This window comes from Trifolium pratense, linkage group LG1, assembly GCF_020283565.1.
Source record: "Trifolium pratense cultivar HEN17-A07 linkage group LG1, ARS_RC_1.1, whole genome shotgun sequence".
NCBI classification, from domain to species: domain Eukaryota; kingdom Viridiplantae; phylum Streptophyta; class Magnoliopsida; order Fabales; family Fabaceae; genus Trifolium; species Trifolium pratense.
The window spans coordinates 23,902,729-23,929,352 of NC_060059.1; the positions used below are offsets into that span (position 1 = coordinate 23,902,729).

General features: G+C 35.8%; 1 pseudogene; it reads left to right on the forward strand.

Annotated features, from left to right (window-relative positions):
* The first annotated feature begins 13,978 nt into the window (after nt 1–13,978).
* On the forward strand, nt 13,979–26,289 carry LOC123890720 (annotated as a pseudogene).
* The last annotated feature ends 335 nt before the right edge of the window (nt 26,290–26,624 follow it).

The window sequence follows — 26,624 nt, forward strand, 5'->3', positions numbered from 1 at the left end:
GTTGTTTCCCGGAAGGCTCGGAAGAAGCTAAATACTTGGCAAATTTTCGAAAACCATATCCAAATGGTTGGGGGAGCAACTCTAATCAAGGTCAAGGCTACAATTCAAATCCTCCTCCTCCGAAACCATCCGAAATGGAGGAAACTCTCACTAGTTTCATGAAGATGACTCAAGGGAATTTCGAGGCAATTGCTACTTCAAATAAGAGTCAACAAGCATTCAACAAAACTCTCGAAAATCAAATGTGTCAACTCTCAAAACAAGTCTCTTCTCTACAAAATCAAAGTGGTTTTGGTGGCAACACCACAGACAACCCTAAGAATGAAACTTGTCATGTCATTAGTTTGAGGAGTAGGGAAGTGCCATCACCGGTTGTAAAGGAGAGTATCTTGAAAAAGAAAGTGTCTAGTGAGAGTGAGGGAGAAGTTGAAAAGAATGAAGGAGATGTTGTAGTTGAAAATTCAAAAGAGTGTGGAGAAAAAAATGACATTGATGGTGAGATGGAAGAATTAGTTGAAAATGAGAGTGAGGGAGAAGTCGAAAAAGAGAAGGAGGTGGAGAAAAAGTCTAGTACCAAGAAAGGGAAACAATCTCTTGTGAATGCCTCAAAGTCTAAAAATCCTTCACCTTATGCTCATATTCCTTATCCAAGAAGGATGAAGGTCAAGGGTCAAGACATGGAGTTTCGTAAATTCATAAAAATACTCAATAAGCTTGAAATGACCATGCCATTTGTAGAAGCACTTGAGAAGATGCTGGAATACAAAAGGTTTATGAAGGAGCTCCTTGCTAAGAAAAGGAAGTCACTTGAAGAATACACGGTAAACTTGAATGAGGAATGTAGCGCTATCCTTCAAAGAAAGCTTCCACAAAAGCAAAAGGATCCGGGAAGCTTTACAATCCTTGTTCTATTGGTAATCTTCACATTGGAAAGGCTTTGTGCGACTTGGGTGCAGGTATTAATTTGATGCCATTGTTTATGATGAAACACATACCGGGTGCCGTGGCAAAGCCTACTAGGATGCAACTTTCTCTTGCCGATAGGTCAATCACTTATCCCTACGGTGTTCTTCAAGATGTTTTGGTTAGGTGTGCCGACTTTGTGTTTCCGGCGGATTTCGTGATTCTTGATATGAAAGAGGATGCCGAAGTCCCGCTCTTGTTGGGAAGACAATTTTTAGCTACCGGAAGAGCATTAATTGATGTGGAATTAGGAGAGCTTATGTTTAGGCTTGATGATGAACAAGTGTGTTTTAAAGTGTTTGAAGCCTCCAAGTTCCATGGTAAGATTCCGGAATGCTTCAAAGTCGAAGTGCTTGAAGAAGTGGTAAAAGATGTGCTTGAAGAAGAGTGGGAGCGTGAGATTGACATTTTTCTTCAACAAATGGAAGAGTGTCAAGAAGAGGAAGGATCAAAAGAGTTTAAGCCAAGTCCTCCGATCTTACAAGAACTTCCTCCTCATTGGAAGTATGTGTTTTTGGGTGAAGACTATAAGCAACCGGTCATTATTAGTAATTTGCTCACTTCCTTGGAAGAAGAAGACTTCATGAAAGAGTTGAAAAAGGATTATGATGCCGTAGTGGATGGGTTGAATGGTACAATTCCTATCTTTTACTTTCATATGATGAAGAAGGAAGAAAATCTTAATCTGGTTGTCCACTCTCAAGAATTGGTCACACCTTCTTTAGATGATTTGGGGGAGCAAGAGTTAATGCATGCTCTTGAACCCTATATGGTGAATTCTATTTCCGAGAGCCTTCTTGCAAATGTGGTTCATGTTACTCAAGAGAAGAACGAGGGTGTAGAGAAAACAAAAGTCCCAAAAAGAGCACCCAAGAAGAAAAAGAAGAAGTGGAAAAACAAAAGGAAGAAACTCAATACTCGTCCGGTAATGGTGGACATGTTGCTTGTTGATCATAATGTGGCTCCCTTGAAGAATGAACAAAAGAGGAGCCGGGTTGAAAACAATCTCAAATATCCTCCCTAACTCGGATTGAAGATTCGTCAAGCTAATGACGTCAAAGAAGCGCTTCGTGGGAGGCAACCCATGGTTTACGGTTTTTCTCATCTCTAGCTTTTACCGTTTTATTGGAATAAGTGCTTGGTACTTGTTGTTGTTACGACTTCTTACTTGCTTGTTTGTTGTCTTAATTGAATGTCTTGGCCTAAATGAAAACTTGGAACTAGTTGAATAGATTTGGTCATTGCTCTTAGGTACAACTTTGATAGATTAATTGAATGATATTGACATGTGAAGTTCTTAATTGGCTATGTTTGTTGCATGTTTGCATGTTAAGAAAGTTTTAGGGAATCTCTCAAACATTGACCGCTCACAAATCCGGCCTAGCCGTGAGATTTTGAGCCCATACACTCTTTTTTTTTTCTTGTACATGAGAGTTCCGCAACTTAGCCAATTCTCTAGAACTTGCTTTTGTTCTCTTAATTGATTAATGACTATGTCTTACACACGAGGCAATTTCTTTGTACCTTGAGAGCCCTTGAAGCCACCCTTGCATGTTTATTCCTTAGTTAACCCCTTTTGAGCCGAAAGAAAAAAAATGTGTTTCTAAATTTAACCCAAGTGTTTGTGCTAAAACACTTCTTTGCTTTTTGTTGGATATTTGAATTGGCTTAATTTTTCTAAAACAAATATACTAACAAGATGTTGGAAAACATGTTACAACATCATATTTATTCAAGGAAATCTCGCGCATTTATGAGAGCATCTGCTATTTTTGGAAATCCACTTAAAGAGCACGCTCAATGGAGATTTGATCTGATCAGGAGTTTTAAGGATAAGACAAAGTTAATGAAATAGCTGGATGACTTATCCTGTCATAAAAAGTCCTTTAAACATTTTTGGAAAGTCTTGATATATCCTTAATGAAGATTGAAAAAGTATCAAATCATCCTTTATAATTCCCAAGGAGCGTCTGAGCATTTGTGAAGAAAGAGGAGCGTGCCTAATCATTATATATACGAAGACCAAGCTCAAGACTAAGTATCTCATTGAAAAATATTAGTTACACATATTGAGTCTTTGTTGAGTCTTTGTTAAGTCTTTGTTGAGTCCTTTATTATTTGATTGTAATTCTTGCTTGTGGATTCTATAACACGAGTTAAGAAGTAAGTTTATTAGTTTAAGGTTGCTCCTAAGCTTTGAAGTACGGAGTTTACCATGTGTGATTCACTTGAAGCTTTTAAGCAAAAGTGAAGTGTTGTCTTGACAAGTTGTCACCACATCTTTCCTAACATTGTATAATCAACACAGGTTGTGTTGTGTGAGTGGAAGTGAGATGGGATCTCATGTCTAGGAGTTCCTAGGCAGAAGTTGCATGAGTAGTGTCGAGGTTATAAGGCGTAAACCAAGGGTTTGCTGGAGGTCTTAGTGTAAGGCGTAAATCCTAGGGTTTGCTGGAGGTCTTAGTAACTAGAGCTATTAGTGGATTTCCTTCCTGGATTGGTATCCCCCAGAGTAGGCAGTTGGCTGAACTGGGTTAACAATTACTTGTGTTATTTATTTATTCTCTGTCAGTTTTTTTATATGTTATATAAGATGTGCCAACAATAGAAACAACGTTAATCATAAAATAGTTGTTGGGACATCTTAGGCAACATCATTCTAGTGATACCAGAATTTCAATTGGCATCAGAGCAGGCACCCTGTTCTGTTATTTTGGGTGAGCTCCAGGGAGAGTACTTTCTGGTACAATGGATAAAGAAGGAGGGTCTGTGTCTAAACCCCCCTTACTGACAGGTCCTGAGAACTATGATTATTGGAAATCTAAAATGGAGGCTTTCATAAAATCAATTGACAGCAGGACATGGAAGGCTGTGTTACGTGGATGGGAACCACCAATGGTTCTTGACAAAGATGGCAATAAAACTGATGTTAAAAAGCCACATGATGAATGGACAAAAGATGAGGATGATCTGGCACTTGGCAACTCCAAAGCCTTGTATGCTATTTTCAATGGTGTGGATGCTAACATGTTCAGGCTTGTTAAGAGATGTATTACTGCTAAGCATGCCTGGGAAATTCTGAGAAAAGCTCATGAAGGAACATCAAAAGTTAAGCTGTCTAAGCTTCAGATGCTCAAAACCAATTTTGAGAATCTCAGAATGAAGGAGGAAGAAACCATTCATGACTTTCAGATGAATGTGCTTGACTTTGCAAATTCGTTTGATGCACTTGGAAAACCTATCTCAGATGAGGAGCTAGTTGGAAAAATACTCAGATCTTTGCCTAAAAGATTTGATATGAAGGTGACAGCCATTGAGGAGGCTCATGATCTCTCAAGCCTAAATTTAGATGAACTCATAGGATCACTTCAGACCTATGAAATTGGTTTGAACAGAAGGAATGAAAAGAAAGATAAGAATCTAGCCTTTGCTTCAAAAAGTGATGCTGATGATTTACAAATTGAATCTGAAGGTGAAGAAAGCTTAGCTGAGTCTATGGCTATGCTTGGGAGACAGTTCAACAAGTTGATGAAAAAAGTGGATCAAAGACACAAGCCAAATGGTCGATCCAACAACAACAAACAGTCCAACTTTCAGAAAAAGACAAATGAAGATGAAAGAGGAGTGAAATGTCACGAATGTGAAGGTTTTGGCCATATCAGACCTGAATGTCCAACCTTTCTAAAAAGGCAAAAGAAAAGTCTTGTGGTTTCATGGTCTGATACAGATTCAGAGGAGGAAGAATCTGCCAAATTTGTTAATGCTTTAACAGGAGTTTGTGTATCTGACTCAGAATCATGTGATGAGGAGGTAACTTATGAAGAACTAGCTGCTACTTACAAAGATCTTCATAGTAGAAGAATAGAAGTTTGCAAAGCATTGGAGAAACAAAAGAAGATCAATGGCAAACTGCAAGCTGAGAGAAATGACTTACTCATAAACATTAATAATCTCAATATTAAGGTTGAAGATCAGAGTAGTCAAATTCAACAGTTGGAAATGGAGAAGTCTAACCTCCTGTGTAAAGTTGCTAAACAAGGTGAAGAAGTGACCAAGTTAAATGCTGACTTGGATCAAGTCACAAAAGTGGCTAAAATGATGACCAAAGGTACTGATGCCTTTGAGGAAATGTTACAGAGACAAAACTATGGGAAACCTAAGCCCATTGGTTTTGAACATGAAAGAGTAAAGCAGCAGATGAAGTTCAACAATGCTACTGTACATACTCCAATTAGCAGTACGTTTGTGGCAGGAGGATTGTCGCAACATCTTATGGAACATCATGTGCCCAGGTTCTATAACTGGACATGTCATCATTGTGGAAGGAAAGGACATATTAGGCCTTTCTGCTATAGGCTGCACGGATATCCAAGGAGAGTTCATCAAGAATTCTATACTCCTGTCTTTCCTAATGTTACAACAAGACAGGAATGGAGAGAAAAGAATAAGACCACAGGTCTAATAGCTCATACATCCTTGAGAGCTTCTTCAAGAGAAACCTGGTACTTTGATAGTGGCTGTTCTAGACACATGACAGGTGTTGAACACTATCTTGAAGACTTGAAGTCATATGCTACCAGTTTTGTAACCTTTGGAGATGGAGCCAAAGGAGAGATCAAGGGAGTTGGTAAACTTGCAAACCATGGCTTACCAAAGCTAGATAATGTGCTGCTTGTAAAAGGGCTTAAAGCAAATCTAATCAGCATAAGCCAACTTTGTGATCAAGGCATGAAAGTTAACTTCACAAAAGCTGAATGCCTAGTTACAAACGAGCAAGGAGAGCTGTTGATGAAAGGAGTAAGGTCAAGAGACAACTGCTATCTCTGGATTCCTAAAGAAGAAGAGGTACCAACATGTCTTATTAGTAAAGAAGATGAGGTAAAATTGTGGCATCAAAAACTTGGGCACCTGCACCTTAAAGGGATGAAGAAGGCAATAGCTAAAGAGGCAATCAGAGGTCTTCCAAAACTCAAAATTGAGGAAGGAAGTATATGTGGAGAATGTCAAATAGGGAAGCAGACAAAGATGTCGCATCCAAAGTTGCAACATCTTACCACAACAAGAGTTCTAGAATTACTGCACATAGACCTGATGGGGCCAATGCAAGTGGAGAGCCTTGGAGGAAAAAGGTACGCGTTTGTCATGGTAGATGATTTTTCAAGGTTCACATGGATTGAATTTCTAAAAGACAAATCTGAAAGTTTTGATGCATTCAAAGAACTCTGTCTTCAACTCCAAAGAGAAAAGAACTCTGCTATTGTTAGGATACGAAGTGATCATGGTAAAGAGTTTGAGAATGCAAGCTTCCTTGAATTCTGCATCTCTGAAGGAATCAAGCATGAATTCTCAGCTCCAATCACACCTCAACAAAATGGTGTTGTTGAGAGGAAGAACAGGACAATACAAGAGTCAGCCAGAGTGATGTTGCATGCAAAACATCTTCCATATCAATTCTGGGCTGAGGCTATGCATACTGCTTGTTATATTCACAATCGTGTCACACTCAGAACTGGAACTTCTACTACACTATATGAACTGTGGAAAGGCAGAAAACCAACTGTCAAACACTTTCATGTGTTTGGAAGTAAGTGCTATATCTTATCTGATAGAGAGCACAGAAGAAAAATGGATCCCAAAAGTGAAGAAGGATTGTTTCTTGGATACTCAACAAACAGCAGGGCTTATAGAGTTTACAATCAGAGAACCAAAGTAATAGTAGAGTCTATCAACGTTGTGATAGATGATATGACATCTGCTAAAACATCTGACACTGAAGATGATGTTGCAACAACTTTGCCAACATCCGAAGAAGAAGTAGCAGAGAAAGAATCAGATTCAGATGATGAATCAACAATTCCTACACCTGGTCCTGTTAGTAAAGCTCCTTCAATTAGAATACAGAAGAACCATCCCAAGGACCTCATCAATGGGAATCCTAACCAGGGAATTGCTACAAGAAGGACAAATGAAGTAGTTACTAATTCATGTTTTGTTTCAAAAATTGAGCCAAAGAATGTAAAAGAGGCTCTTACTGATGAGTTTTGGATAGAAGCTATGCAAGATGAACTAACTCAGTTTAGAAGAAGTGATGTGTGGGATCTTGTCCCTAGACCCAATGGTGTTAATGTCATAGGCACAAAATGGGTGTTCAAGAACAAGTCAGATGAAAATGGTGTTGTAACAAGAAACAAGGCAAGGTTAGTGGCTCAAGGGTACACTCAGGTTGAAGGACTTGACTTTGATGAAACATTTGCGCCAGTTGCAAGATTGGAATCTATCAGACTTCTTCTTGGTATAGCCTGCATCTTTAAATTTAAGCTGTACCAAATGGATGTCAAAAGTGCCTTTCTTAATGGGTACTTACATGAAGAAGTTTATGTGGAGCAGCCAAAAGGTTTTGTAGATCCTGCTAATCCTGATCATGTGTACAAGCTGAATAAGGCTCTTTATGGACTGAAACAGGCTCCAAGGGCTTGGTACGAAAGGCTGACAAATTTTCTTGTTAGTCAAGGATACAGAAAAGGAGGCCATGACAAAACCTTGTTTGTTAAAGAACAAGAAGAGAAGCTGATGATCGCCCAGATTTATGTTGATGACATAGTATTTGGTGGAATGTCTGAAAAGATGGTGCAACATTTTGTACAACAAATGCAATCAGAGTTTGAAATGAGTTTGGTAGGTGAGCTGACATATTTCCTTGGTCTGCAAGTCAAACAAATGGAAGACACCATATTTGTTTCTCAAAGCAAGTATGCGAAGAACATGGTCAAAAAGTTTGGAATGGACACTGCAGCACACAAGAGAACTCCAGCTGCTACTCATCTGAAGCTAACCAAAGATGAGAATGGCATTGATGTTGACCAAAGTCTGTACAGGAGCATGATTGGCAGTCTCTTGTATCTTACAGCTAGTAGACCAGACATCACCTTTGCTGTTGGTGTTTGTGCAAGATACCAAGCCAAGCCAAAGATGAGCCATCTTGTGCAAGTCAAAAGGATTCTGAAGTATATAAAGGGCACCAGTGATTATGGGATTCTGTATTCCCAGACCAAGAACTCAACTTTGATAGGGTATTGTGATGCAGATTGGGCTGGAAGTGCTGATGATAGAAAGAGCACTTCAGGAGGATGCTTCTTTTTGGGTGATAATTTAATCTCATGGTTCAGCAAGAAGCAGAATTGTGTGTCTCTATCTACTGCAGAGGCTGAATACATAGCTGCAGGTAGCAGTTGTTCCCAGCTGATGTGGATGAAACAGATGCTGAAAGAATATAATGTCGACCAAGATGTCATGACATTATATTGTGACAACTTGAGTGCAATCAATATATCAAAGAATCCAGTTCAACACTCAAGAACCAAACACATAGACATCAGGCATCATTTCATCAGAGACCTTGTTGAAGAAAATTGTGTAGAACTCAAGCACATTGGTACAAGTGAACAGCTAGCTGACATTTTTACAAAGGCGCTTGATGCTAATCAGTTTGAATTTTTAAGGGGCAAATTGGGAATTTGCCTGCATGAAGAAGCATAGCAGTTACTGCAGTTGTGGCGTGCAAAAGGAAACCGTTTTCTCTCCCATCAATCAATGCACGCTAATTTAGGGAAATCATTACACACTTCCCTTAAATATGTCATCACACGCATTCAATTACTTTTCTCCCAAAATTTAGCTTTTGTCCGTAAACCCTATTCTCACACTTCTCTCATCAAACTCCATCTATTCATCTTCTCAAACTTCAAAAACCTTGATCCAAACATGTCTGAATCATCACAAACTACAAAGTCCGGCCGTTCTACTCGATCAAAGGCAAGAATAGAATCCTCGAATGTCATCAAGGACGCCGTCCCTGTTACAACTGTTCGTGTTTCCAAACCCAAAGCTCAATCAAATGTCGCTGAAAAGAAAGGGAAAGGAAAATCTGTTGAAAAGAAGAAAACTTCAAAAGTAAGTGATGCTATCTCTCCATCTGATAATAAATTTGAGAAAGGAACTTCTAAAAGGAATAGAAGGGATTATAAATCTAAGTTTGCTCTCTCTATGTCTGATTTGGTTTTTGAGTCGAATGTTAACACATCCGAGAAAACAACTGAAGTAGAATCTCAGAACCCTAAATCTGTGTCTGAAGTTGTTGAAACACTTATTTCAATTGCTGGTAACCCTAATCAAGATAATTTGGGATCTGATGCTGAGAAGAGAGATTTGAATGATATGCCTGTTGATACTGAGATGGAAGACACTCCTACAGAGGTTGAGCCTAATATTGCTGATAAATCACCAACAATTGCTGAGATGGTGGCTGAAAAATCAACCCCTGTTGTTACTGAAGAAGTTGTTATGAAGGATGTTAAAACATCCTTGAATGTGAATGAAGAAGTTGAAACTGCAACTGCTGAGGAAGAACCTGTGAAGGAAACTGTTGCTGAAAAGGATGTTGAGACAACTGCCACAACATCTGAGTCCACAGATGAAGAAACTGGAACTGCTGATGAGGGTACTTCTGATAATGAAGGGGACACTCAATCTGAAGAAAGTAACCAGTCAATACCCACAGAAGAACAAGAGGTTGAAGCTGACAAGCAAGCAGAAGCTGAGAAAGAGAAAGAAAGAGATGTAGTAGATGTTGATAATTATGTCACCACCAAAACTGCTGTAAAATCAACTGGTGGTATAACAAAAAGGTTGAGAAGCTGTACAGGGAAGGCTGTGGCCACTGCAAGCAAGACTCCTGCACCAAGAGTGAAAACAAAAGGTGTTGGACCAGTCAAAGGATGGAGTAAGGTTCTCTCACCTCCCAGCAAGAAGAAGGAGACACTGAAGAGAAAGAAGGAGTCATCCAGTGACTCAGATTATGATGCTGCTGAAGATGTTGCTAACATCTCATCTCCCAATCCTAAGAAGGCTACTGCAAAGAAGGTTCCTCAAGGTATTGAAGAAGCCCCCTGTGATAACATCTCCTTCCATCGTGCTGCCTTTGCACTGAGATGGGACTACATTTACCAAAGGAGATTGGCTGTTGAAAGGGAACTGACCAAAGATGCTCTCAAATGTCAAGACATCTTTGACTACATCAAGGAAGCTGGTCTGATGAAGACAGTCTGTGATTTCAGTCCCTGTTATGAGCTGCTTGTGAAAGAATTTCTGGTGAACATCCCTGAAGAATGTGATAACCCACTGAGCAAGGACTACCACAAAGTTTTTGTCAGAGGTAAATGTGTCAATTTTTCTCCTGTTGTGATAAATAATTACCTAGGTAGGTCTGTAGAACCTAAGGCTGAATTAGAGGTTGCTAATGATGTTGTGAGTGCTGAGATAACTGGTGGTAAGGTTAAGGTCTGGCCTACAAAGAAGCTGATACCCACGAGTAAATTGAATGTCAAATATGCCATCCTCAATAGGATAGGGTCAACCAATTAGGTACCAACCAAGCATGCGACCAATGTTGCAACAAACCTGGGTAGATTTATATATGCTGTAGGAACCAAGTTTGACTATGACTATGGGACCTTTATCTTTGATCAAACCATTAAGCATATTAGATCAACTGCTGTGAAGATGCCAATAGCATTTCCATCTTTGCTATGTGGAATTATCTTGGCCCAATATCCAGACATTAAGGCTGTGACTGACACACCTAAGAAGAGGGAATCTGGTTTTACTTTTCATCATAAGCTTTTTGGTAATCACAATGTTACTGATCATGTTGGGACATCTGCTGCTGGAGCTGGTGTTATGACCAAAAAGGAGATTATTGCTGGTTTAAAGGTTCAATGTCAGGAAATTGATAAACAGCAGGCTGAGCTTGAGGAAAGAAAGAAAGTGTTCTTGAAGATGATTGAAGGATTGGAAGCTGATGAGGTACCTGTCAAAGCTAGTGCAAATATGGCTGCTACAGGTGATCAAAACAATGCAGATGAGGATGAAGGTTATGCTACTGCTACAGATGAGGAAGAAGCTTCTGATAGCAGTGATGATGAATGATTTTGTAATCTTTTTATGTTTTACTGAACTTTGTTATTTGTTTTGTGGGTTGTTTGTGCCCTGGATTTTAGCACCTTCTGAGTGCATGGTCTGTACTTTAAATTCTGCACTTTGGATACTTAACTTTCCTGTTTTGGCACATTTTGTGGCTAAAAAGGGGGAGTAGTACTTTGGTTTGTTTGTTGTTTCTGCTACATGTTGTTGTGTCTTTTGTTATGACATGTTTTTAAGTAGCAGTAAACAAGTATTCAGGGGGAGTAAAAATATTACCCTGAGATGATGCACAAGCTGATAAAGTCAGGGGGAGTTTGCTGCTGAATGGATGCTGCCCTGATTGGACGAACATGTGCTAGAAGATGTGCTCCCATATGTCACAACACCTTTGATGACATATGACATATGATATAATTTTTGCTCTGATACCACGTTTTATTTTGCTCGAGGCTAATTGATGATAACTCCGCTGCTGCTGCCTCTGATGCATATATTTTTCACCTATGTGAAATTTTGTTTCAATGATGCTCTAACATTCCTTCTTTTGTGTGACCATGGTGATTTGAAGGATTGCGCTCTTTATATCTCTCAAGGGTAATGGCCTGAAATTGTTTTAGCCAAAAATTGCCAAAGGGGGAGATTGTTGGATATTTGAATTGGCTTAATTTTGCTAAAACAAATATACTAACAAGATGTTGGAAAACATGTTACAACATCATATTTATTCAAGGAAATCTCGCGCATTTATGAGAGCATCTGCTATTTTTGGAAATCCACTTAAAGAGCACGCTCAATGGAGATTTGATCTGATCAGGAGTTTTAAGGATAAGACAAAGTTAATGAAATAGCTGGATGACTTATCCTGTCATAAAAAGTCCTTTAAACATTTTTAGAAAGTCTTGATATATCCTTAATGAAGATTGAAAAAGTATCAAATCATCCTTTATGATTCCCAAGGAGCGTCTGAGCATTTGTGAAGAAAGAGGAGCGTGCCTAATCATTATATATACGAAGACCAAGCTCAAGACTAAGTATCTCATTGAAAAATATTAGTTACACATATTGAGTCTTTGTTGAGTCTTTGTTAAGTCTTTGTTGAGTCCTTTATTATTTGATTGTAATTCTTGCTTGTGGATTCTATAACACGAGTTAAGAAGTAAGTTTATTAGTTTAAGGTTGCTCCTAAGCTTTGAAGTACGGAGTTTACCATGTGTGATTCACTTGAAGCTTTTAAGCAAAAGTGAAGTGTTGTCTTGACAAGTTGTCACCACATCTTTCCTAACATTGTATAATCAACACAGGTTGTGTTGTGTGAGTGGAAGTGAGATGGGATCTCATGTCTAGGAGTTCCTAGGCAGAAGTTGCATGAGTAGTGTCGAGGTTATAAGGCGTAAACCAAGGGTTTGCTGGAGGTCTTAGTGTAAGGCGTAAATCCTAGGGTTTGCTGGAGGTCTTAGTAACTAGAGCTATTAGTGGATTTCCTTCCTGGATTGGTATCCCCCAGAGTAGGCAGTTGGCTGAACTGGGTTAACAATTACTTGTGTTATTTATTTATTCTCTGTCAGTTTTTTTATATGTTATATAAGATGTGCCAACAATAGAAACAACGTTAATCATAAAATAGTTGTTGGGACATCTTAGGCAACATCATTCTAGTGATACCAGAATTTCTCTTTTGAAAAAAAAAAAGATTATTTTCTTGGAGTTAGATTACTTCCTTAATGTTTGGAGCACAATGCTCAACATTAAGTTTGGGGTTGCCTTTGGAATTGGCAACACTTTAAGTTTGGGGTGGGTACACTAGAGAACTTGAATCAAAAATTTGAAAAAGTTGAAAAAGTTGTGCAAAAAGAAAGACACTCATAAAAATGTGAGATGTGGTGAAAAGAAAGAAAAGGTCAAATGTTTAAAAAAAAAAAAAGAAGTTATTTGTTGACCTCTTTGAAAAGAAAAGAATGAAAAAGAAAAAAATATAGTTGATTGCATTGGGCATTGGTGTCCCAAAATGAAAAGAAAGTTGTGATGAAAGATGTTCTCTAGTGTAGGTTCTACAAAAAGGGGTTTTGGATTCATTTTCTTCTTGATTTATAGGTATCTTAAACTCCAAGTTTTTCTACTACCTTCCCAAATTAACCCCACCTTTTGAACCTTGACCAAGTTATAACCCTTAAAGTCCTCAAAAGTGTGTACTCATATGTTAATTGATTGATTTTTAGAATGATTGCAAGCTTATGGTAGAATGGTTATGATTGTGTTGATTAGAGTGAATTATACATTAAACAGGAGAGTTTGGTGAGTGTGTGAAGTGATTTGGTGTAGTCAATGTTTGATAGAAGTTCTTTTATTTTCTTAATTTGAATCCATGTGCAAGAAAGCCATAATAGAAGTGATCATTGATGTGTCATGAAATTTTATCTTCTCTATTGTGCTTGAGATTTTTGACCAAATTTGTTGAGCTAGTGATTTGTTTTCATAGAGACCAAGATATTCCTTGAGGACAAGGAATGAGATAAGTTTGAGGTTGTGATAACTATCGTTATTACGCACATTAGTATCCATTTTTAATGGAATTTTATCAAGAAAAGTCTAGTTTTTGAGCTTAGAATAAAAGAAATTGCACAAGGATATGAGATTACTTGGTTTGGAAGAAATCTAGAGAAAGTTGGAAAATTGAAGCAGGAAGCCGCGCCTGGCGCAGGATGCATAGCGCCTGGCGCCGAAAATTTGTGAAGAATGGGAAATCGCCGCGGACGGCCGCGCCTGGCGCGGGTGTGTGGGTATTGTGTACCAATCATGAGATGAGATATGGGATGTACGATGAAATGCTAGAAAAAATGAAGACACTCAATACAAACTCAACCTGAGCCATTTTCCACCACAATTCAGCTTTGGAGTACTTCTCTTCTGAAATATTGTGTGTTTTAATTCTAGAGAAAAGGCATCGGAACAACTTTTCGTGGCACTGAAAGATGATAATTGTTCTATGATTGGATTGTATGGTAGGCAGGGCTCGGGTAAAACAACATTGGCGAAAGCAATGGGTGAGAAAGTTAAGTATTTAAAGATTTTTCATGAGGTTTTATTTGCCACGGTGACCCAAAATCCTAATATCAGAATAATGCAAGATGAAATTGCTGACTCGTTGAATATGAAATTTGATAAAAATAGTGAAGCTGGAAGAGCCAGTAGAATATTATCAACAATAGAAAGTATGAATTGTCCAATTCTAGTGATTTTCGATGATGTTCGAGCAAAATTTGACCCAAAAGATTTAGGCATTCCTTGTAACAGTAACCGCTGCAAGATCCTTCTGACCACATTTTGCAAGCAAGATTGTGACTTGATGTACTGTCAAAGGGATATTCAACTTGATGTACTTCAAAAGACTTCTATTTGCATTATTCCATAATAATCAAATTTTAATCTACTAGTGATGATGATTGTTAATGGAATCTTGTCTTCCATGTGAAAGCTTGTTTTTGTGAAAATTTGATAGTCATATTAAACTTTTATGTTTTTTACTGAATTGAAAGATTTTGTACAATACTTTTACATGTACGAATCTGAATTTATTGAAAAGATCGTGGAAGATGCCAATCATATTAAAAGTCGTTTGCAAATACGAAGCATATAGTTATTTTGACTACTCATACATGTACCCAAAAAAGTATAAAAGCTATCAAAGTTAATTGATAAGAGCAGAGTTGCATTCTTCAACTGTCATTTGCCAATTAGTGGTTGCCTATGTTGGAGTAAGCCCTAAGAGCCAATCTATTTTCATAGTATTTGCTTTAGGAGTTTGAATATAAATATGGCATTTCTTTATTATATTTGTAAGGTTACAAAATAATGAAGTCCCTAGAATAGAAAGTCCGTTTAATAATTAAGTGTGACTTAATCATGAGATAATATTAAACATAAGGACACTATTCTTAAAGTATCCGTAGTCGAGCTTTAAGGTAAAGGGGATAACCTTAAAGCATAAAGACTATTATGAAGATAGACTGATGATCACATCTCATGGATCATGGGATAAGGAGTTATCAAGTCTTGACGTAGGTATAAATATTAGGAGTAATATTTATACTGGATTGACCCGCTATGAGAGTACTACATGCAAAGTTATGCAAAGTGTCATAAGTTACTCTCATGGTGATAATGGTGTAAACCGCCCTTAGACCTGAAACCACTTTGTACCCTAGATGTGGAGTCAAGTACTTTGTTGCTGATCTAACGTTGTCCGTAACAGGATAACCATAAAGGCAGTTGATGGGTACTTCACAAAGCATGCTGAGGGACAGTAGTGACCTAGATGGAATTTGCCAATCCTGCATAACAGGATAAATGTCATGGGCCCAATATTGAACTGGACAAAGATGACACCAAGTATGTTTTGTGTTTAATATAGACATAAAGGGCAAAGGGGTAATTATACACACTGATATTATCACAAGAGGTTATGTTTAGATCACATGTTAATTTCTCGTAACTTGAGTAGCAGTGATGTGTTGCTAGATACCGCTCACTGTTTATTGTAATAAATAGTGATTTATTATAATTGTCAATGTTACGGAAACCTACAGGGTCACACACATAAGAACAATCTAGTGAGATTGGAACACCGTAAGGTACGGTGCACCTTGGAGAAATAAGGAAATATGATAAGGGTATTATGGTAATTAAAATGAGCATTACATCATATGGTATGATGTAGCAAGAAGGGGGTGCAAATATGTACTAGACATATTTACATGAGAATGGCGCCCACTATAGCCCATTTAGTTAAAAGGGATTTAGTGTAATTTTGCCATGGCAAGTGGTTCTATAAATAGAACCCTTGTGGTAAGGAGAAATAGTTACACACTTTTGTTACTCATTCTCATGAGCCTTTGTTCTCTCCTCTCTTGAGAAACCCTAATCACCTTTCTAGAGTTTTTGTGAAAAACCCTAATCCTTATTTTGTGCCTCCTTTCTCCTAACCCTTCAAACCATTGGAGCTAGCACTCCATTGAAGGTTGTTGTTCGTGTGGACTGGCTAGAGGCGTTATACCTTTAACGCTTGTGATCAAATTCGTTGGTGACTTGGTGGTGACCTTGTTCGTGACGGTTCGAGGTTCTTGTTCGTGACCTTGTTCGTGATTCGAAGTGTTCGATAGCCGTTCGTGATTTAAAGGGAGTTTTCGAACCAAAAGGTAAAACTCTAAACACAATTCATGACCATTCGTAAGGATCACAAAAGGAAAATTTTAAAATTCCGCTGCTTTTATCGTATCAATTTTCCTTCAGTGGTATCAGAGCCACTTACGAAACCATGAATTGATGTTTGTTTAAATTCATGAATTCAGTTTTAATATGATTAAAACAGTTAATAAAAGATTAAAATCGAGTAATTAAAATTTGACGGTTGTTTGTGTATAAATTGGATGATTAACATTGAAACGGCTCCGGAATCCGACACTTGTATGGTGGAGCATGCGATATGTTGATTGTCCTAAGGTTACACGAACAAGAACGGTCAATACTTACATGTGATGTAAGTTTTGTGTATGAATTGGGTAATTAACATTGAAACGGCTTCGGAATCCGACACTTGTATGGTGAAGCATGCGATATGTTAATTGTCCTAAGGTTACACAATCAAGAACGGCCATAAACTTATATATGATATAAGTAACCGTAATGCAAAATGGTGTATGTGATATACCGTTAGTAATTTCGTTAAAATTATTATGAAAGTTATTCAATTAAAGCGAGCCGTGTTCATTTGTTTCGGAATCCGACATTTGTATGGTGAAACAATGACATGTTGATCAATTGGATTGAATTTGGTCATAAGGAATTTTGACGGCATGAAAGGGTTGCACAAATGTTGTGTCATTAAAATTAGGATTTGCAAAACGTATCAAGTGTTGATGCGAAAAGTAGATGATAAATATATTTAATTTTGAAATCGTTTCAAAATTCTAGAAATATCTTTTAAAATTGTTTTAATATCATCAATTTTGGAAATATTTTATTCAAAAGGGTTTTGATTAAATAATTTTCCATATTTGACAAATATATTTAATTATGAAATCGTTTCAAATCTCTAGAAATATCTTTTAAAATTGTTTTAAAAGATAATATTACCAATTTTGGAAATATTTTATTCAAAAAGGTTTTGATTAAATAATTTTCCATATTTGGAGAATTGTCAAAAGATTTAATTCTACTTTAAAATAATGTTATTTATTTTAGCAAATTTTGATTCGAAATATTTAATTGTGAATTAAATATTTGAATCAAACTTACCTGATTTGATCAATCGCCGGATTTAATTAATTATGAGACTTTAATAATAATAAAGTTTGTTTGTTATTATTATATTTGATGATCGGTTATGGCCTTAGTTTATTTATTTTATTGCATTTGGTTTTTAAATACGGCCTGCGTGTCGTGCCTTATCTCTATTCTCTATATTCTCTTCTCATCCACTCCCTCGTATGTAAAACGAGTATTCTTTTATATTATTATGTAATATTATGAAGAAGAAGAACAATGGAGGTCAACTTTGGAGATCATGCTTGGAGAAGTATAGATCGTTTTAGGTTAGATTAGGTTCTCTCATTGGCTTGGGAGAACAAATGCGCTATGGGCCATAACTGTTTCATTTTATTTATTTATGTATGTTGATGCATGTGAGTGACGATTTATATGATAAATAAGCCGGTGAGATCAAATTAAATAAAATCCCTCAAGAGACACATAAGAGATTAATAAAGAAAATGTAGGTTCGCCCACCGCGGAGTGCATTCTCTTTAATAATAAAATATGTGAATATTAAGTTTACGCTTTCCAAGCTTTAGAACTCATCAAGACTAGTATCGAACTATGTAGGTTCGCCCACCGCGAAGTGCATACTCTATATTGGTAAGGTGCGATGGGATAATTGTAATATCCAACTTCTAAAGTAAGGGTCAAACTTAACTTAACAAATATAATGAGATTACATGAGTTTAAGAAGCAATGGTTGGGAATAATTCATAAGATGAATTAGAATAAGGAGTTATTCACCCAATTGATATATTCAAGAATTGTATGAGATACAATTGGAAGGAGTTCCTACCTAAATAACTAAGTCTTGTGTAATCCGCCCACCGCGGACTTAAGACAAGGTGAAATATGGATCTCGACCCACTAGAAAGTCTTCCAACGGGATTTTCCGAATCAAATGATGAGGGTCATTTGTTTTGAGTAAAATAGTGGGAGCGTATTTAATTAAAGACCAAATTAAATATGATTTAGTCATAATATCTTACATATCTTTGTAATTAGAATTTCGAAATACAATACATATTAAGTTGTCCTTATGAAGGACAAGATTTTCAGAAAGGAGTTTCTGTATTGGTACAAATTGAGAATTGTTCTCAAATGCGAGAAAACTATAAGTCTTGAACTATAAACTGTGAACAACCTACCATAACTAGATTGGAAAAGGGATACTTGTTAGAAGCATCAAGTTGACGTCTAGATATAGAATATATAATAAATGATGTGATCATTTAATCTCAAGTAAGATCCTTTTGAAAGAACTTTAGAGTATGATAAATTTCTCAATGGATCAAAAAGTTGGTCATAGGATCAATCTAACAAATTATAATGGAATAGATATAGACAAAATTGTTTTGAATATCTACCGGAATTTGTTGAGTTGAATGAGAATTAATTTGCACTATCAAAGATTTGAGATATAATATAAATAAGATTTATATTCCTCTTATTTGAATAGTACAAAATGGTTGTCAAAGTAGAACGGCTATGGTTAGACCATTAAATAAAAATGACGTAAATAGTTCTTGGAAGAGTCAAACCAAAAGTATGAAGTGAGACTTCAATAATGCACATATTGTTATAGAAAGTCAAAATTTCTATTTCTACATCAAAAGTATATGATACAAGATGTTGAATCTCAATTTTTCGAAAATAGAGATGCTTAAAGAATTAGAACATTGGCTATAATTTTAAGTCAACCCATATCTAGAATGAAAATTGTTTCATTGATAATGAGAGCTTATGCAATGACTTAAAATCGAGTTTGAAATGGAACACAATAATTGTTATTGAATTCCATCTAGTAATAGAAGTAGCAATTGTATATCTTGTATTGACAATATATGAATTGTAGCCTTAAATGATAAGACAAGTAATGGTCCTATCATTTAAGCAAAGTTTTCTATACTATTACTCCAAGTCAAGTAATGGACTAGGGTTCCATGGTCTTGATAGGGTTATCTATAACAATCGTGATAAGAGCCAAATATGATTTGGACCTTAAATATATCAAGAGCATTGTTGTTTAGTACAAATATTCGATGTGTCAATAAAATAACGCATGACCTATTTGAACAATATACATGAGATGTATGTCGACCACTAAACATATTTTGTATATTGAGTTTATTTTACTTCATTAACATTGATGATTAAAATCATTAGATGTTGGTAGGTGTATGACACCAATTAGAAATCTTTGAATTTGTCAAAGAAATTCAACAATGAAGAAAATAGAACTCGACAAAAGTATTTAAGTTATATGAATGAGTCATATCAGTAAATACTTAATTAAAAGACTATAATAACTATTTTATCACATCATGTTTGACATGATTTAAGGATAGTTTAATTTTATATTGACTCTTTCTATAAATCTCTTTACTTATAATTAATCTTCACCCACAATTAGTTCCCTTTTAAAATGATCATAAAGACACCATATGCGATATGGAGGTAAGAGTACCAAGTTTGTCTTTATGAGAATTTTGGATTAAAATTTATTAGATAAATCTAATTCCAAATGAATGAATGAATAAGTGGAAATATCCTAAAGAAAGGGATATTGGTCCTATATCACTCTTAAGGACAAAAGGTTGTTTTGTTGCTAGGTTTGAAACATTCCTCTAGTGGGAGTGTGTCTCTAAAAGAGACAGTGGGAGTGATATAGAACTTGAATAAATTCAAGTACCACAAAACATATTTATTTAAAAGGGAATGCAAACCGGTTCCTCAAGGTTGTTGAAGAACCATTGTTTTAAAGTTGCACAAATTCAAGATAAGTCTAACATATCACATATGGCTACAAGGTATGGTTTTATCATGACTCAGCAATGTGATATGATTCTCATGGAAGATGAGTCTTTGACTTTCTAAAAGGTCGTAAGACGATCTAGATTATGAGAAGTGGCTAAATGCCATGAAATCTCATACAGAATCCATATACACTAACCTTATGTAGATAATGGTTATGTCTTCAAGATGAGTAAGACTCATACGATGAAAGTGAGTATTCTTTTTGAACACTGATATGGATGGTATTAAGAATACCTTATAATATTTGATTGCTTCTGCTAAATGTTGTACTACATGTTTTGGTAGATGGATAACAAAGTTGCATTCCTTAATTGGAATGACCTCATATATATGCGTTGGACATATACGTAAGGGTTTTGTTGATCCAAATGATGCTAGAAAGGTATATAACTTGTAGCTATCTAATTTTGATTAGATAGAGTTCTCAGAAAATTAAATTATTGTTTGTTCCTTTTATGAAGTTTTATGAAAACAAATTAACAAGGACAAACCTATCTAACTTTGATTAGATCGAATAAATTTGAATATTTGTTCCTTTTGAAAGTTTTGTGGAAAACAAATGAAGGACAAATATAAATCTTGTGCATACAAAGTTTTAGTGGGAGTGATAATATCTGATATCATATTAATCATCAAGACATTTTTCTTATACATGTGAGACATCACTAGGAAAATAACTCTTGATGAAACACTTAGGCAAGAATTCCTAAAGAGTTAGGAATAACCTATGTACCAAAATTGAAATTAGTGTTTGACACTAACTTACCTTCAAGAATATCCCTAAGGACCTTAAAGGAACTAAGGCCTATTTCTTGAAATAGATAGGTATGGGAAGGATCATTATAAGGAAGTTATAATGAAGGAAGTTTCCATACCAATGTATTGTATATCATGGCTGAATACAAGCATTGAAAGCTATAAGATAAGCTTCGTAATATGTTTGTTTCAGTTAAATAAGTTGAGTATTTAAGATTGGATCATTTGGCTCATGATTGAGCTAAAGATATGTTTCCGGTGTTACAAGTCACATTAATCACATTAGTGATAGTAATAGTTTAATCTTGCAAGAACACTTGAAAATAGATCTCACCGACGATTCATGAATATACTTAGACACTTATATATTTCGATAGAGATCGAAATAGAACGTTGGAAGATACGTAAGATACCAACATAGGAAATAGTTCCTTATCCACTAACAAAGCCTCTTGCGCAGTTGAAGCGTGATGGGCATACTAAGTCTATAGGTATTAAGAGAAACCTAGATTGGCTTTAGTGCTAGTGGGAGATTGTTGGAGTAAGCCCTAAGAGCCAATCTATTTTCATAGTATTTGCTTTAGGAGTTTGAATATAAATATGGCATTTCTTTATTATATTTGTAAGGTTGCAAAATAATGAAGTCCCTAGAATAGAAAGTCCGTTTAATAATTAAGTGTGACTTAATCATGAGATAATATTAAACATAAGGACACTATTCTTAAAGTATCCGTAGTCGAGCTTTAAGGTAAAGGGGATAACCTTAAAGCATAAAGACTATTATGAAGATAGACTGATGATCACATCTCATGGATCATGGGATAAGGAGTTATCAAGTCTTGACGTAGGTATAAATATTAGGAGTAATATTTATACTGGATTGACCCGCTATGAGAGTACTACATGCAAAGTTATGCAAAGTGTCATAAGTTACTCTCATGGTGATAATGGTGTAAACCGCCCTTAGACCTGAAACCACTTTGTACCCTAGATGTGGAGTCAAGTACTTTGTTGCTGATCTAACGTTGTCCGTAACAGGATAACCATAAAGGCAGTTGATGGGTACTTCACAAAGCATGCTGAGGGACAGTAGTGACCTAGATGGAATTTGCCAATCCTGCATAACAGGATAAATGTCATGGGCCCAATATTGAACTGGACAAAGATGACACCAAGTATGTTTTGTGTTCAATATAGACATAAAGGTCAAAGGGGTAATTATACACACTGATATTATCACAAGAGGTTATGTTTAGATCACATGTTAATTTCTCGTAACTTGAGTAGCAGTGATGTGTTGCTAGATACCGCTCACTGTTTATTGTAATAAATAGTGATTTATTATAATTGTCATTGTTACGGAAACCTACAGGGTCACACACATAAGAACAATCTAGTGAGATTGGAACACCGTAAGGTACGGTGCACCTTGGAGAAATAAGGAAATATGATAAGGGTATTATGGTAATTAAAATGAGCATTACATCATATGGTATGATGTAGCAAGAAGGGGGTGCAAATATGTACTAGACATATTTACATGAGAATGGCGCCCACTATAGCCCATTTAGTTAAAAGGGCTTTAGTGTAATTTTGCCATGGCAAGTGGTTCTATAAATAGAACCCTTGTGGTAAGGAGAAATAGTTACACACTTTTGTTACTCATTCTCATGAGCCTTTGTTCTCTCCTCTCTTGAGAAACCCTAATCACCTTTCTAGAGTTTTTGTGAAAAACCCTAATCCTTATTTTGTGCCTCCTTTCTCCTAACCCTTCAAACCATTGGAGCTAGCACTCCATTGAAGGTTGTTGTTCGTGTGGACTGGCTAGAGGCGTTATACCTTTAACGCTTGTGATCAAATTCGTTGGTGACTTGGTGGTGACCTTGTTCGTGACGGTTCGAGGTTCTTGTTCGTGACCTTGTTCGTGATTCGAAGTGTTCGATAGCCGTTCGTGATTTAAAGGGAGTTTTCGAACCAAAAGGTAAAACTCTAAACACAATTCATGACCATTCGTAAGGATCACAAAAGGAAAATTTTAAAATTCCGCTGCTTTTATCGTATCAATTTTCCTTCACCTATTACCACTGATGTGTACCAACATTGAGTTGTTGAATGCAGTGTTCAATTTTTTCAATATCACTGTCCTGTGTTTGGATTGTTCACAATTATTTCTTTCATCGACATATTCCTGTATACATTATTTTTATGTTATTAAAATAAAGAGAAATATCTTTGAACACTCAAATTCTTATCCTGATTTTATCTTCTTTTTTTCTGTCTTTTTATGATACTAACATAAGCACTACGATATGTATTTCCAATCTTAGCTCAACGCCTCAACTAGGATCTTCAAAACAAATTTGTGGAGAGCTACAAAAACATTCGTCCCACTAGAGCAAATTTGTAGAGGAAAAAAAAAAAATCTTTGCGAATCAATAAAGCAGACACTTTTTATTAGACATTTTTGTGTCTGACACACATTTGTGTTTGACACCAACAACATACCGACACATATAATTACATTTTTAAATTAAATCATTTTTTCAAATTTTTATTGATGTTGACGTGACAGTGTATGTATTTGTATCTCTTTATGTGTTCGTGTTTCATAACTTTGGATACCTTATGTCCTCTCTGTGCAACCAAGGGAAGGAAAAACATGAACATTTGTTCCAACACTGTCAAATTATAAGGCTAGCTGACAGCAAACAAATGAATTATGATGATTATAATGTAATGTAATCAAACAAAACAAAAGTAGTCCCATAGAAATAGCTTACTAAATATTAGAGATGTTAGAGCACCATTATCCCATGAACTTATATGAGTTCTTTAAGTGGGACCATTTCATTCTTTATATTATTTCACACTTCCCAATTATTTAAACAATTCAACCACATTTCTTAAATATCCATACAACTCATCAAAAACTCTCAAATAGGTCTCACTGAACCCCACAATTACAAATTATATAACCTTACACTGCATTCTTTACAATATAAGTTTAATTCATTCTGTTAATTGATTGGTCCAACAATTGTTAAGGACCGTGCTTCTGCATACCAACGATCCACCACTATTATTATGCACGTCCATTAAAAGTGAATTATCGGTTAGTCTGACACAAGAAACGTGAAGCACACTGTAGGAACTATGAATTTGCAGGCGATATTTATGCTCTTATTGAATCTCCATATATATATAAGGAGGGATCAAATTACAACGTAATTTGGAATCATACAATCTCTGTTTACAACTATTTGGAATCATAGGAGAAATTGCATAGTCAACTAGTTGCTCTGTTTGCTGCTTGAGATTTCTCATATAATTGTAAACTCTGGTGTATATTGCTTGGCATTTTGGGTATCCCAGCTGATTGAGCATTGGGTAATTTTGACTATGCAATTTTTGTTTCATTGTGCTGATTTATTAATAGAATCAGGAGGCAAATCAAACCCCAAAAATCAAAATACGTTCTGTTCTACCATTAAAACAAAATAATTGTGTTTCATTGAGCATTGAGTAATATACGTTCCTTATAAAAGGAAAGAAAAGGAGGCAAAGAAAAAAAAAAAATGGGATCCTTTAATTTATTAATAGAATCTTTTGATTTTATAAGTGACTCGTTAATAGCCATCGGATTAAAATAAAAACTATGCTGATTTACATATTCTATATTATTTTTCCAGTGGTACGAGGGTGTGCGTTACTGTTGCTTCGAGTTGATTTCCAAAAAGAAAAGAACCGATTGGTTACAAATCGAGATAGTGTACTAAAAAGAAGAAGAAGTTGAAACAACTCGTTATAAAACTGAAAAGGTTAGCGATGTTGTGGTTAAGTGGCTAGAGGAAACAAATATACTCATAAGTCAATTGGATGATCTGAATGCACAAGAAATACCAAGAAAACAATTTAAAAGATTGTTGAAAAAAGTAATGGCACAGAACACGAAATTACCTGACCCAATTTCAACTCCAATTCCAACTTTAGAACACTTCGCTTCAGGAAATATTGTGTGTTTTAATTATAGAGAGAAGACATCCGATCAACTTTTAGATGCGCTGCAAGATGAAAGTTGTTCTACGATTGGATTGTATGGTAGCGAGGGCTTTGGTAAAACAACATTGGTGAAAGCAATGGGCGACAAAGTTAGGTATTTAGAGATTTTTCATGACGTTTTATTTGTCAAGGTACCTCAAAATACAAATATAAGAACAATGCAAGATGAAATTGCCGAGTTATTAAATATTAAATTTGATAAAAATAGTGAAGCTGGAAGAGCCAGAAAAATATTGTCAACAATACAAGGTATGAATCGTAAAATTCTAGTGATTTTTGATGATGTTCGAGCAAAATTCGACCCAGAGGATATAGGCATTCCTTGTGATGATAATTCCTGCAAGATTCTTTTAACCACTTGTTGCCGACAAGATTGTGAATTGATGTCATGTCAAAGGGAGATTCAACTTGATCCCTTATCTACAGAGGAAGCTAGGAGTTTGTTCATGAAACATTCAGGCATTCGTGATGATGAGGATAACTCCTCCTCATTCGACTTATTGAATGTGGCACGTGAAATTGCTTTTGAATGTGAAGGGTAACCTAGAACAATTAAAGAGGTGGGATCTTTCTTAAGAAGTAAACCAATTGAAGAATGGAAAACCACGCTAGATAGTCTGAAACATACAATGGCCAAATGACAAATTTTTCTCAGTTTTAGTGGAGAGGATACACGTTACTCTTTTACGGGTTCTCTTTATAAAGCTTTATCTCAAGGGGGATTCAAGACCTTCATGGATGATGGAGGACTGCATACTGGAGACCAAATTTCACCCTCTCTTATAAATGCAATTGAAGCATCAAGGCTTTCGATTATTGTTTTATCTGAAAACTATGCAAACTCCTCGTGGTGTCTTGAAGAACTTGTCAAGATTCTGGAGTGTAAGAAATCGAAGAATCAAATAGTTTTGCCAATCTTTTACAAAGTGGACCCATCAGACATAAGACACTTGAGAAAATGTTATGGCGAAGGCATGGCTCGCCATGAAAATAATTATGGAATTAACTCAGAGAAAGTACTAAAATGGAAGTTAGCTTTAGTTGAAGTGTCTAATTTGTCCGTAAAAACTTATAAAACCGGGTATGTAATATACTTCAAAGGACTTCCATTTACATTATTCTATAATAATCATTTTTTTTATGTTTTTAATATTGATAATATTCTATGTTTTCAAACTAAAAGAGTTTTAATATTCTTTATGTTCACTTTGTTGTTTAAGTTTTGCTCCTAGTTTGAGTGCAGGTTTTCTATTCTATGTGAAAGCTATATGAAAGCTTGTTCTTGTGAAGAAATTTGAATATTGTTTGTTATGAACATGAATTTGCAGGTATAAACATGAATTTATTCAAAAGATCGTAGAAGATGCCAATGTTATTAAAAGTTGTTTGCAAATACGAAGAACATAGATATGTTGACTACTCATACATGTACCCCAAAAAGTATAAAAGCTATCAGAGATAGGAGTAATTGATATCATTTGTCTATTATTAGTGTTTGCCTATTACAACTGATGTGGTACAAACAATGATCAGTGGTTGAATGACAGACTTCAAAATGAATGATGTGTTTGAGTTGTTCACAATTATTATTTCTTTTATTGACATATATATATATATATATATTCCTATGTCCTCTTTTGAGTTTCTATCTGTATCTCTTTCATGCTTCATAGCTTTGGATCCCTTATATCCTCTTTGCAAACAAGGGAATGAAACATATGATCATTTCTTCCAACACTGTC